The sequence below is a fragment of the Mercenaria mercenaria genome, chromosome 3 (genome assembly GCF_021730395.1).
Source record: "Mercenaria mercenaria strain notata chromosome 3, MADL_Memer_1, whole genome shotgun sequence".
In the NCBI taxonomy this organism is placed as follows: Eukaryota; Metazoa; Mollusca; class Bivalvia; order Venerida; family Veneridae; genus Mercenaria; species Mercenaria mercenaria.
In genome coordinates this window covers 1,399,949-1,410,244 of record NC_069363.1, presented here as the reverse complement: position 1 = coordinate 1,410,244, position 10,296 = coordinate 1,399,949, and the positions used below count along the sequence as shown (strand labels likewise).

General features: G+C 35.5%; 1 pseudogene; it reads right to left on the bottom strand.

The window, feature by feature from the left end:
- Positions 1-7,419: 7,419 nt before the first annotated feature.
- LOC123545220 (zinc finger BED domain-containing protein 4-like) lies at positions 7,420-9,093 on the bottom strand (annotated as a pseudogene).
- Positions 9,094-10,296: the final 1,203 nt, after the last annotated feature.

Sequence of the window (10,296 nt, the reverse complement as noted above, 5' to 3'; positions counted from 1 at the left end):
GAATGGAAATGTGAAAATCGAAATTAGTAAAATATTTCCAAATTTCCCCTTCTTTTTCTTTTTAGATTGATTATATTTCAAAATGATTTTTTTTAGAAAACAAATGTTACAACTGTACTACTTTTAGGTCTAAGTGCTGATAAACCCAGCTACACTCAAACTTTTTTTGTTGCATTTATTTACTGTGCTTACAAAATTTTATCATCATTGTATCTTTTCGAACCATTTTCATTTTAATACAGAAAAAGAGACAATGCCAATCTTATCACTCCAGTAAGTGTTATTTGGCTTATCAGCAATATAGGAATCGACAACATAGTTCCAATGCAGGTCAAATGTATATTAATGATATTATCGGCATCTTATTTACATCAGTTTTGCTTATTTACTAAAATACATATTTGGGTATTAGTTTGGTGATAATTATCAATTTGATAGTAGTTAACAGCTACAATCAAACCTCGCCTAAGCAGACGGTTTTGCTGTTTCATATTTCTAAATTTTTTTCTAAATCTTTAGGTCAGTAGATCAGGTGAGCGATACAGAGCCTTCATGGTCCTCTGGTTATATATTTATACACGAGCATTATTTGTGTTTTAAATGCCATGCCTTTGTGTTTCCATTACATGTGTAAAGAGATTCATCTGGAGGGGATTACCTTTATTTACACTGTCCCGTGTCTTTGAAACATGGTGGCGGTAAGAGTGAGGTTATGTGCGCACCATAAACCGGTTTAAGGTCCCCAGTGGTGGTTTTGCCACTGACCGTTCCAAGGCGGTGCCCCACTGTGTTCCTTTGTTTGTTCGTTTTGTCCTGTGTGCGTGTGTGTGTGCGTTTGTGAGTGGTGTGCGCGTCTGCGTGCTGTGGGATTCGTTTTGTGGAGGCTGCGTTTTTGGTGCGTGGCATTCCCTGTTTGATATTTGTCTTTGTTTCTGTTTTTTTTTGCTTTACTTTAGAATATATTACAGTTAAAACAATGAACATATATCACGAAAAATCCTTTAATCTTTTCATAAAATCATTGCCTTATATCAACTAGAGAATCACATACCTGAATAATGACTCCTTTACTAATATGCTTATTAAAGTACTGTTTATACCTTGAATATTTCTGTATCTCCAAAGCAAACAAAGTATTAAAAACATATTGGATTTAGGTATAGTTTTGTGATGAAACTGCAACCAGCGTAACAACATGATGTTATTTACACTATGTGATATTGTATTTTGTCATTAATGTAAGGGTCTTTCTCAGCGGGAAGTGATTTAACTCCCAGTTTCTTTATATAAGAAAAATCGTTGTCCCTATGTTCAACTTGCAATCTGCCCGTCTTGTGTTCTGTGTTGTGTTGCTTTATTCGTTGTTGGCGTTTCTCTCCTTTTTCCTCCCCGCTACCCCTATTACACCCGCCAACCCCTTCCCATTGCATTTGCGCTCATTTGCATATGCACCCTCCTCCTTTTCCTGCTTATGTGTGTGTGTGGAGAGTGGGGGAGGGGGAGGAATGTTTGGGCATAAAACTCACTACATGTTATGGATAATACACCATACAACCCACTACAGTTTTACATATTCTAAGTAGTGAGTTGGAAAATGATTAGAAACTCTTATTTTGGCGTTCATGTCCCTAGAAATTGAAAATGATGGGTTTATCGATTGGCGGATATGTATAACGTTTTCACATGTATATCATAGGACGAAATTCACTGGTTTGAAAGCTGTCACGTATATTTGTTTTCAATTGGACTGAATATCAACTTCAAAATAAAACATTTTTGTTAAAATTTTAATTGAAGGTTACAGTACATTAAACTGTTATCAGTGAAGTATGTGATTGCTATCGACTCGAATGAATGTTCATTCAATGTTCAGGTTAACGTGCGTCTGTTTACAGATTGGGGGTTTGAATTCAGTGCAATTGCAATACTTCACAAGTAGATGGAAAATAAGTTATTTGCAGAATAAAGTGACTTTTCTCAGCAGCAGAAAAAACTCAACACCTACAAGGAAAATGTAATGTTCTTTTACATTTGTTTCACAAGTATTGAATGCAGTTCTTTTGTTTATTAATTTATGGGAAGTGAACCTTTAATTTTGTTTTAACTGCTCGTATATTTTAAAGACAAAATCAGTTATGTTATTCGTTCAAATCATCTATTCTAAGTCATGCATTTCGAAGGAAGTTTCCAGATATCTGGTAATCAGATGCCTAGCCTGCGTTCTAGCTATCTAGTAACTGGACGTCTTACTTCTCTCCTATGAATATTTTAGCAGTGGGGTAATCATTTTGTTAAGGTGAAATGAATTAACTAGATTGATGATATATTGTTTGCCTAAGATACAAATAATATTTACCTATAAAGAAAGGCTAGGCTGAATTCAAACTTATAATCACGTAACTGTCAGCAAGTAAATCTTGTGGCAAATTCTATAAATGAATTTAACAAAAAAAATAAGTTGTCAGGTTAAAACCTTTCTGCAAAGTGAATGTTTAAACATGTGTTTTATTGACACTGCCACTTATACAGTAAAAAACAAATTCGTAGACGAAGTATGTACATAATTTTGAATATTCAACATTTTGTTGAACCTAGTTAAATATGATGTAAGTTAAAAAAAAAAAAATATGTTCAAGTTTATGTTATGAAATCAAGCATAGCATGTTAAAAGACAGAATTTCTAACATTTATCACTACTTTCTTTTAAATTCATAACATTTCATCTTTGGAAACATCTTTGATTCTTTTGTGTACTCAGTACAACTACTGTGCAAAACAACATAGACATTTGTTTAAAAAGCAAATTTTTAGGCAACATCAGTTTAAACACCAGTAGAGGACAGGCTAAGATTTTGTATATCAGACAGTTTGAACATGGGCTAGATTTCTGGTTAAAGACTTTTCCTTGTAGGAGATTTCACCTTGATTATTATTTCATCATCCTCAGAAATGGATAATTTGTGTGAAGTAGTCAAGGAAAAAACAAAAGTTTAATTTTATATGGTCCCTACAGCAATCTGTGAATGCGATTAGTTTCTGTCAAAATCATCTATATACGCACGCATTATGTGTATCTTTACATAATCTTTACATAATGTAAGGAATTATCTTTTGTAATAATTTCATTTTAAAATTTTACTTTTAGTACACTATAATTATAATTGTTTGCAGCGAACATTTGTTGCGATCATGCAGCAAATATAAGGCAAACCAGGAGCATTTGGATGCTGAAAAACTGGATAGAACATTGGCAGAGTAGTCAAACGGTTCCTGAACTATCTATAGTTGAGTTCCAAACAGGTTCCAGCTTAAGATGAACTACGATAAATAGGTTGAGATGGGTGAACGTATGGGTCTGTCAGGTTCAGAGCTCATAGAATTTGTGGATAGGAAAGAGAAGGAGTATACTGAACGTGAGCAACGTATGCTAAGACGAGATGAGGACAGAAGGAGGTTTGAGGCTGAGAAAAAATGAGTGTTTGAGCTTGAACAGGCCGAGAAATTGCGGCAAGGAAGAACAGGCCGAGAAGAAAAGATTGTTTGAGATTGAACGTTTAATGGAAGAACGAGCTTTGAAGGAACCGGAGTTGGAGATGCTTAAAATAAAGGCTGATGCCGGAGCTTCGGGGGATGATAAAGGTGCTGAGCAGCATAACAGTAAGACACTGCGGCCAAAGCTACCGAAGTTCGAGGAAAGTTAAGATGATATGGATGCATACCTCGAACGATTTGAACGGTTTGCAAAAAGCCAGGAATGGAAAGAAGTGACATGGGCTGTAAGCCTCAGCTCATTACTTACAGGAAAAGGCCTGGACGTATATACAAGCATGCCTCCAGACTAAACCAATGACTACCCTGCGTTGAAGAAAGCAGTGCTAAAACGTTATTAGTTGACAGAGAAAAGTTTTAGAGAACAGTTCATCCAAACTTATTCTAAGGACCTTGCTTTATTCCTAAAGGAAATAGTTGCAAAGTCGAGTGCTGAGATTACACAGTTGGCAGAACAACATATCGAAGCTAATGGTGGCTCTATCACATCTAACCGGATAAATAAAGGTAATTTGTCATACAACAAAAAGCCGCAGCCTTCGACCGAGGTTCAGCCAGCGTCTCAGCCTACACAAAGAGAAAACCCAGCTTTTAAAAAGCCCATACGTTTTATATGTAATAAGGAAGGTCATATAGCACGAGAATGCAGAGACCTATCCAAGAGGAAAGTAAGCGGTGCAGCTTTAGCTAGTAGGGGATCACTTGAAGAAAGACATAGAAATAGGCATGAAATGCAAAATTCTACACCCACATACTGGAGAAAGGAAGGCCAAGCGCAGAAAGACAGACAGTCGGATGACAGAAAAGTTTCAGCTTCATGCATAGCTGTACCATTAGATGACAAACATGTAAAAGAAAACATAGAAGATGGACGGCTTTTGTTAGCAAATGGACAACCCGTTTCTGTCATAGCAAGCACCTGTACAGTTGATTCAATAAAGGGTAAGGGAAACTTGGTATTGCATAAAGGATATATAAGTGATAAAGAAGTACAGGTGTTGAGAGACACAGGTTGTGAGTTAGCGGCTGTCAGAAAAGACCTTGCATCAGAGAGTGAAATGTTAGATAAGCAATATCTTATGGTTGCGATTATGGTTGCGATTGATGAACGTTCAAGGACAGTTCCTGTAGCAAAGATACAGGTTGATACACCATATTTTATAAGAGATGTTGAGGCAATGGTTTTGCCGACGATGACATGCGATTTGATAATTGGAAATATAAAAGGAGTTTCAGATAAGCCAGCCAAAAGATGGAAAACCCGAGATAAAATACAGTCTTCATCCGGCAAAGATGTAGCTGCAACTGGGATGTCAGAGACCCAGCATGCAATAAATATAGTAACTTCGAAATCATCTGTGGTTTGCAAAGTCAAAGAGCAAACGTTTGATGTTGAGCAAATGAAGATTGCTCAGAAAGATGATGAAACGTTACAAAAACTTTGGACTTATGCTGCAAATAAAGCGAAACTGAAAACAAAAAGAGGTTTCGGGTTTCATTATGAAGTAGGAAGGTATTATATAGAATCTTCGAGGAGAAAAATGGCAGGGTTGTTTAACATATAGTAGTCCATCAGCTCATAACTCAAAAGTCAAGGGACACTTATCAGCTAAAGAGACAGTGGATGAAATACGCACACGTTTTCACTTGCCTGGTATAACAAATGAAGTAACAAGGTTTTGCCGGTCATGTGATGTATACCAGGGAGTTAAGACATGGCATCAAAGAGCAGTAACGGTAGACATAGTTTACAAAAATATAAGCATCATGATAGAACACAAAGAAACTGGAGACATGCTGATGACAGACCAAAGTCACATAATTTTGATGATAGAAGATTGAACCTATATCATGTGAGGTCATTTATTAAGTACATGAGCCGAGGATCACGTTGGCATAACAGAAAGGATATATATGATAGAGATGTTAACAAACGAGATGAAAAGGGTTATAGAGACCATGGCCCAAATAAATTAGAAGTCATGGAGACAAAATGACATGAGAGATGATCTCGGTAAAGGGTCTGACAGGAGCTATCATGTAAAAGGAGGTTTTGGTGATAACAATTATTATGTCAACAGATGATGACAAGGACTCTTACGATCAGAGAAACAAATTAATATCATTCATGACGAAATTAAATAAAAAGGTCAGGAGATGATCGTTGTAAGATATTCTTGAAATTATATACTTTATGTTGAGTTGATCTTTGATACTGGTTTAATCAATATATTACTGAATGTATGTTAATGATAGCAGTGATACATAATTTATAAAAATAGAGATATAGTAAAAATAAAAGGAGATTTTGTACACATATTATTCCTTTAGCTTAGGGCTATTGTCAGAATGATTTGTATGTTTGATACATTGATAACGTAACACATTAAGCACAGATAGTGTTTGACTCACTTTCCATGCTTTCATTGCTATAATTATTGTTGAATTGCTGTTAATTATAGAATCTGGGTAATTTGTGGCTGATTTGGGTTTAATATGTGGATGGCTGGGTCCCAGCCTCGCACATTATGTCATATACAAAAGTTTAAGGGAACAAGATATTTGACAGAGTAAGTACTCGTTGTAAAACTTTATGTTTAAATTTGAACCAATCAGAAACAAGTTCTAAAACTAGCACGTCTGCTGGGGTATAAATAGGTAGATGGATGACAGAGAGCTCATTCGGTATCCAGCGGTTGAAGAAGACACATCGAGGATTCAATTTATAATTTATCCCAGTACCTTGATAAGGAGACTATTGCATTTACCCTGTCAGGGCGGATAAATTATTAAAAAGAAGACGTTTGAAGTTCATAGACTAAAGAAGAGTTGCAGAATTTCAACAAGGTTTCGAGCTATAGGGCCAGCGCATAGGAGTTTTACCTCAAGGGTGGTTGAATGCTATAGACGATAGCTGATATAGGCTGAGCATCGGGAAGCTGAGACAGAGACCCAGAGTTTTGTAATCTACTGAGGTAGTAGGAGAGTTCCAGCTTAAAGACGGTTCAGCGTTATTGGCGAAGTACAGCCAAGGTATTGGAGATATACTTATATGGTAGTTGAATGCTACATGTGATAGCATATAGGCGCTGAGCTTCCAAGAATCAAGGCAATCATATAGAGTTGAGAGGACCAGGGATTTGCCTAATTATTTTCAAAAATAATTAATTAATTCCAATTACATTGAGAAAATTGCTAATTAAATTAAATTAAATTACAAGCCATTTTCAAAAAGTAATTAATTAATTACAATTATTTTGCCAAAAGTAATTAATTATAATTAATTATTTTATCTCTAACAATTCAGTCATTTGCGAACAATTTTTATTATTCAACATAATTATATTTACAATTCAAAGCTTTTTTGACAAAATGTGCATAAAAGCAGCAAATCAAATTTACTTAATACATGCATGTTAATATCAGCAAATGTCAGCAAGAAAACATTATTGAAATTCAGTCATTCAGTCCTATCAGCAAGTACACATGAGACAGTATCCTGCAACTCACAAAGATTTATTGCACTTTAAGAACATGAGTGCCTCAAAATTTTTGTCTGTAAGCCTGGACCTGTCTGGGCGGAATACCTTGCCTGCTATAGAAAAGAGTCTTTCAACTTGGGCAGATGAAGCTGGGAGTGTCAAATATTTTAAAGCCATTTTTGACAAATTTAGGAGTCGCTTCTCGTTCACTGACCAATACATCAAGGGGTTGGAGTCAAACTTCTCGCATTCCTCTGCCAGATACTTGTCGATTTCTGAGATCTTGCCGGACATGTTCCTTTTTCGTGTTGGTGTATTAGGGATGAAACTGAAAATACTAGCATTTGATTCTGTTTTTGCAGATTTTTTTGGGGGACAGTCATCTTCATCAGAGTCGCATGTTCGCAATATGGTCATCTTTTTCATGTTCATCAATACACCATGTCAGCTTAAAACGTGGGTCAAGTATGGCTGCAAATATATAATCTTCCTCATGTTCATACTTTGACAGTCTCTTTACAGTTGAGGCTTTCAATGTGTCAACCATTCTTTTGTTGTATGTGCAGGAAAGTGTCTTCAAATTATTTTTCAAAGCCAGGGTAAGAGGAATTGCTAAACTGGCACTCACCGATGTCTCTTTTTGGACTGCAAGTGTTATCTCTTCAAATGATTTTAGTACTGTGCACAATTCTTGAAGAAGTTGGCGCTCATATGAAGTTAGATTCTCACACTCTAGCTTGTCAAGTTTTTCCTCACTCACAGCTGAAATAGACTGAAGCATATAAATCTGTGAGTTCCAACGTGTCGAATTTGCAGCTTGAAGACGTTTTTCATCCGCTAATATATCACTAGCGTTTATTGATTTACGAACATGGCTGACAATTTTGGAAGCTTTGGCTATGTGATGTCGTAAGCGACTATTACAATCTGCAATTCCATCACGCACTACAAGTTGAAGTGTGTGAGCAAAACAGCTACAATGTCTAGGCAATGCATCAAACTGGTCATTTGAATCCGACTCAGCAGCAACACTTTCATCCAGCAAATCAAAAGATTCATTATCACTATCACCTTCTGTTGTTGGTTGTTCTTGAAATCCAGGTAAGGAAAAATTGAAGGCCTTGATCATGTTTGCAGCATTGTCTGTTACGATGTTGGATATTTTATGGCCAATTTCAAAGCATGCCACGGTTTCCTCATACATACTTCTAATAGCCTCCCCTGTGTGCTTTCCTGTGAATCTTTAGCAGGCGATCATAACCGATTTCATTTGACAGTCATGTATGTAATGGCCTGTTACCCCTAGAAATGCACGCATTTGTCTATTAGACCAGAGATCAAAAGTCAAACATACATTCTGAGCAGTCTTCATTTTACTCTTTATAACAGTCCTCAATTCAGAACATTTTTCATGAATTAACTTTGTGTTAATACTTTTCTTGATGGAATGCTGTACTTTGAATGGAGCTTCTCCAGAAGATTTTTGAAATTATCACTTTCAACGACAGAGAGTGATATCAAATCCCCGGCTATGAATGATACCAAAGCATCATTCAACTGAAGTTGTCTAGAATCTAACGGCATGTACTTCTGTGTACCAGTCACGTAACTATCCATGGAGGCCTGTCCAGAGCTTGATGGTGTGGTACATTCAACTAGTACCTCACGGTGCTTTTTCTGAAAATAAAATAAACCAGAAATAAACAAGTGCCATTAAGCAAACAAATTAAGATCTATAAGCATAAAACCTTTTATAAAGATGTTTCCTACATAACAATATTTATTGGTAATTATACCACAACATTTTGTAATACAAATTTAAAAAATCTAGCTATCTTTGTCATAATAGAATCTGAACTTTCAAACTCAAGTGTTTATTTTGTAAATCTTAAAACAAAATTAATCAAATCAAATGTTAAAAACTTACCCTCAGATGAGTGATAAAATTTGAAGTGACGTGTAGACTGCCCTTGTATTCCCTTGAGCAGTGTCTGCATTTTGCTTGAAAATTTCCACTAGTACCCTTTGGAAGGATAAAATGTTTGAGAGCTGTTGAATTCATGATGTGCACTATGTGTAATACATACCACGACAGAATGACAAGTTTCAATATCAGTTTTTCTGTACATTTCTAAGTATTAGGTTTAGTGACTAAAATGTTCACCCAGTGATTACACTTAACAGAACTGAATAGGGATTAACACCTCTAACACCTGATTGTTGATACAACAATACCTGTCAGCTATTTACTGTCACTGTGAAAATTTCACACGCCCATTGATCAGTAAAAAAGCCAAAGTAATTGAAAGTAATTAGATTTAATTGACAATTACAACCCAAATCTAAGTCAGTAATTAATTAATTTCAATTACTTTAATTTAGTTTTCCTTAATTATTCATTATTTTCAATTAGATCAGAATTTGTAATTAATTATAATTAATTAAATTACAATTATAATTAGGCACATCCCTGGAGAGGACAGAGGCCGAACATCTATGCGATAGGACTCGTATGTTGTTGATTCAAAGACAATAGAGAGTTTGAGATTTCAAACTTCGCCTTCCCCTTCAACGTCTCTCATATATATTTTGGGTAAAACGTCACCAACATGCGTGTATTTTATTTAAATCACACGTTGCTACTAAAGTTTTCCATGTAATATCACGTAAGCCTAAGACTTCGCTTTATTACTATGCGAAATAAAAAGCTTAGTTTCAGGATTTCTGCTTATTAAGTTATTTGATTATCCATATATATAATTAGACTAAATTTGATGCGAAACACTATCAATAGGTATAAGAATAACGAAGTTTTGTATGGCTAATGATTTTAACTAAATACATTGAATTGAACCTGGAAGCATAAAGTTATCAACTGATTTTGAGATTTTGTTCAAACTTTAACTTCTACGGCATATTTGTGTCCCCAGGCGGTATCGATTATACCAGATGGGCCTTTTTGTCGTATGAAGTGAAGTTTTGAACGTCCGAAGATGTGATATCACGAAAGTCGAAACTTCATTCTTTTTACATCTACTCTGTCCACATACTCGGCATCAAAGACTGAAATCTGGATGGAGGCACATGGCATGAGTCATTTTACTTGAAAAATAAATAATTACGCGCGATTATCATTCTGTTTCTGTCGGACACTTAATATGACAATTGCGTTTTAATTATAAACATAAAATGGTACTAGTAAGACGGAAATTTTTTTTGAAGTATCAGACAATTTCAGATTTATGATATCATGATGAGAGATTTT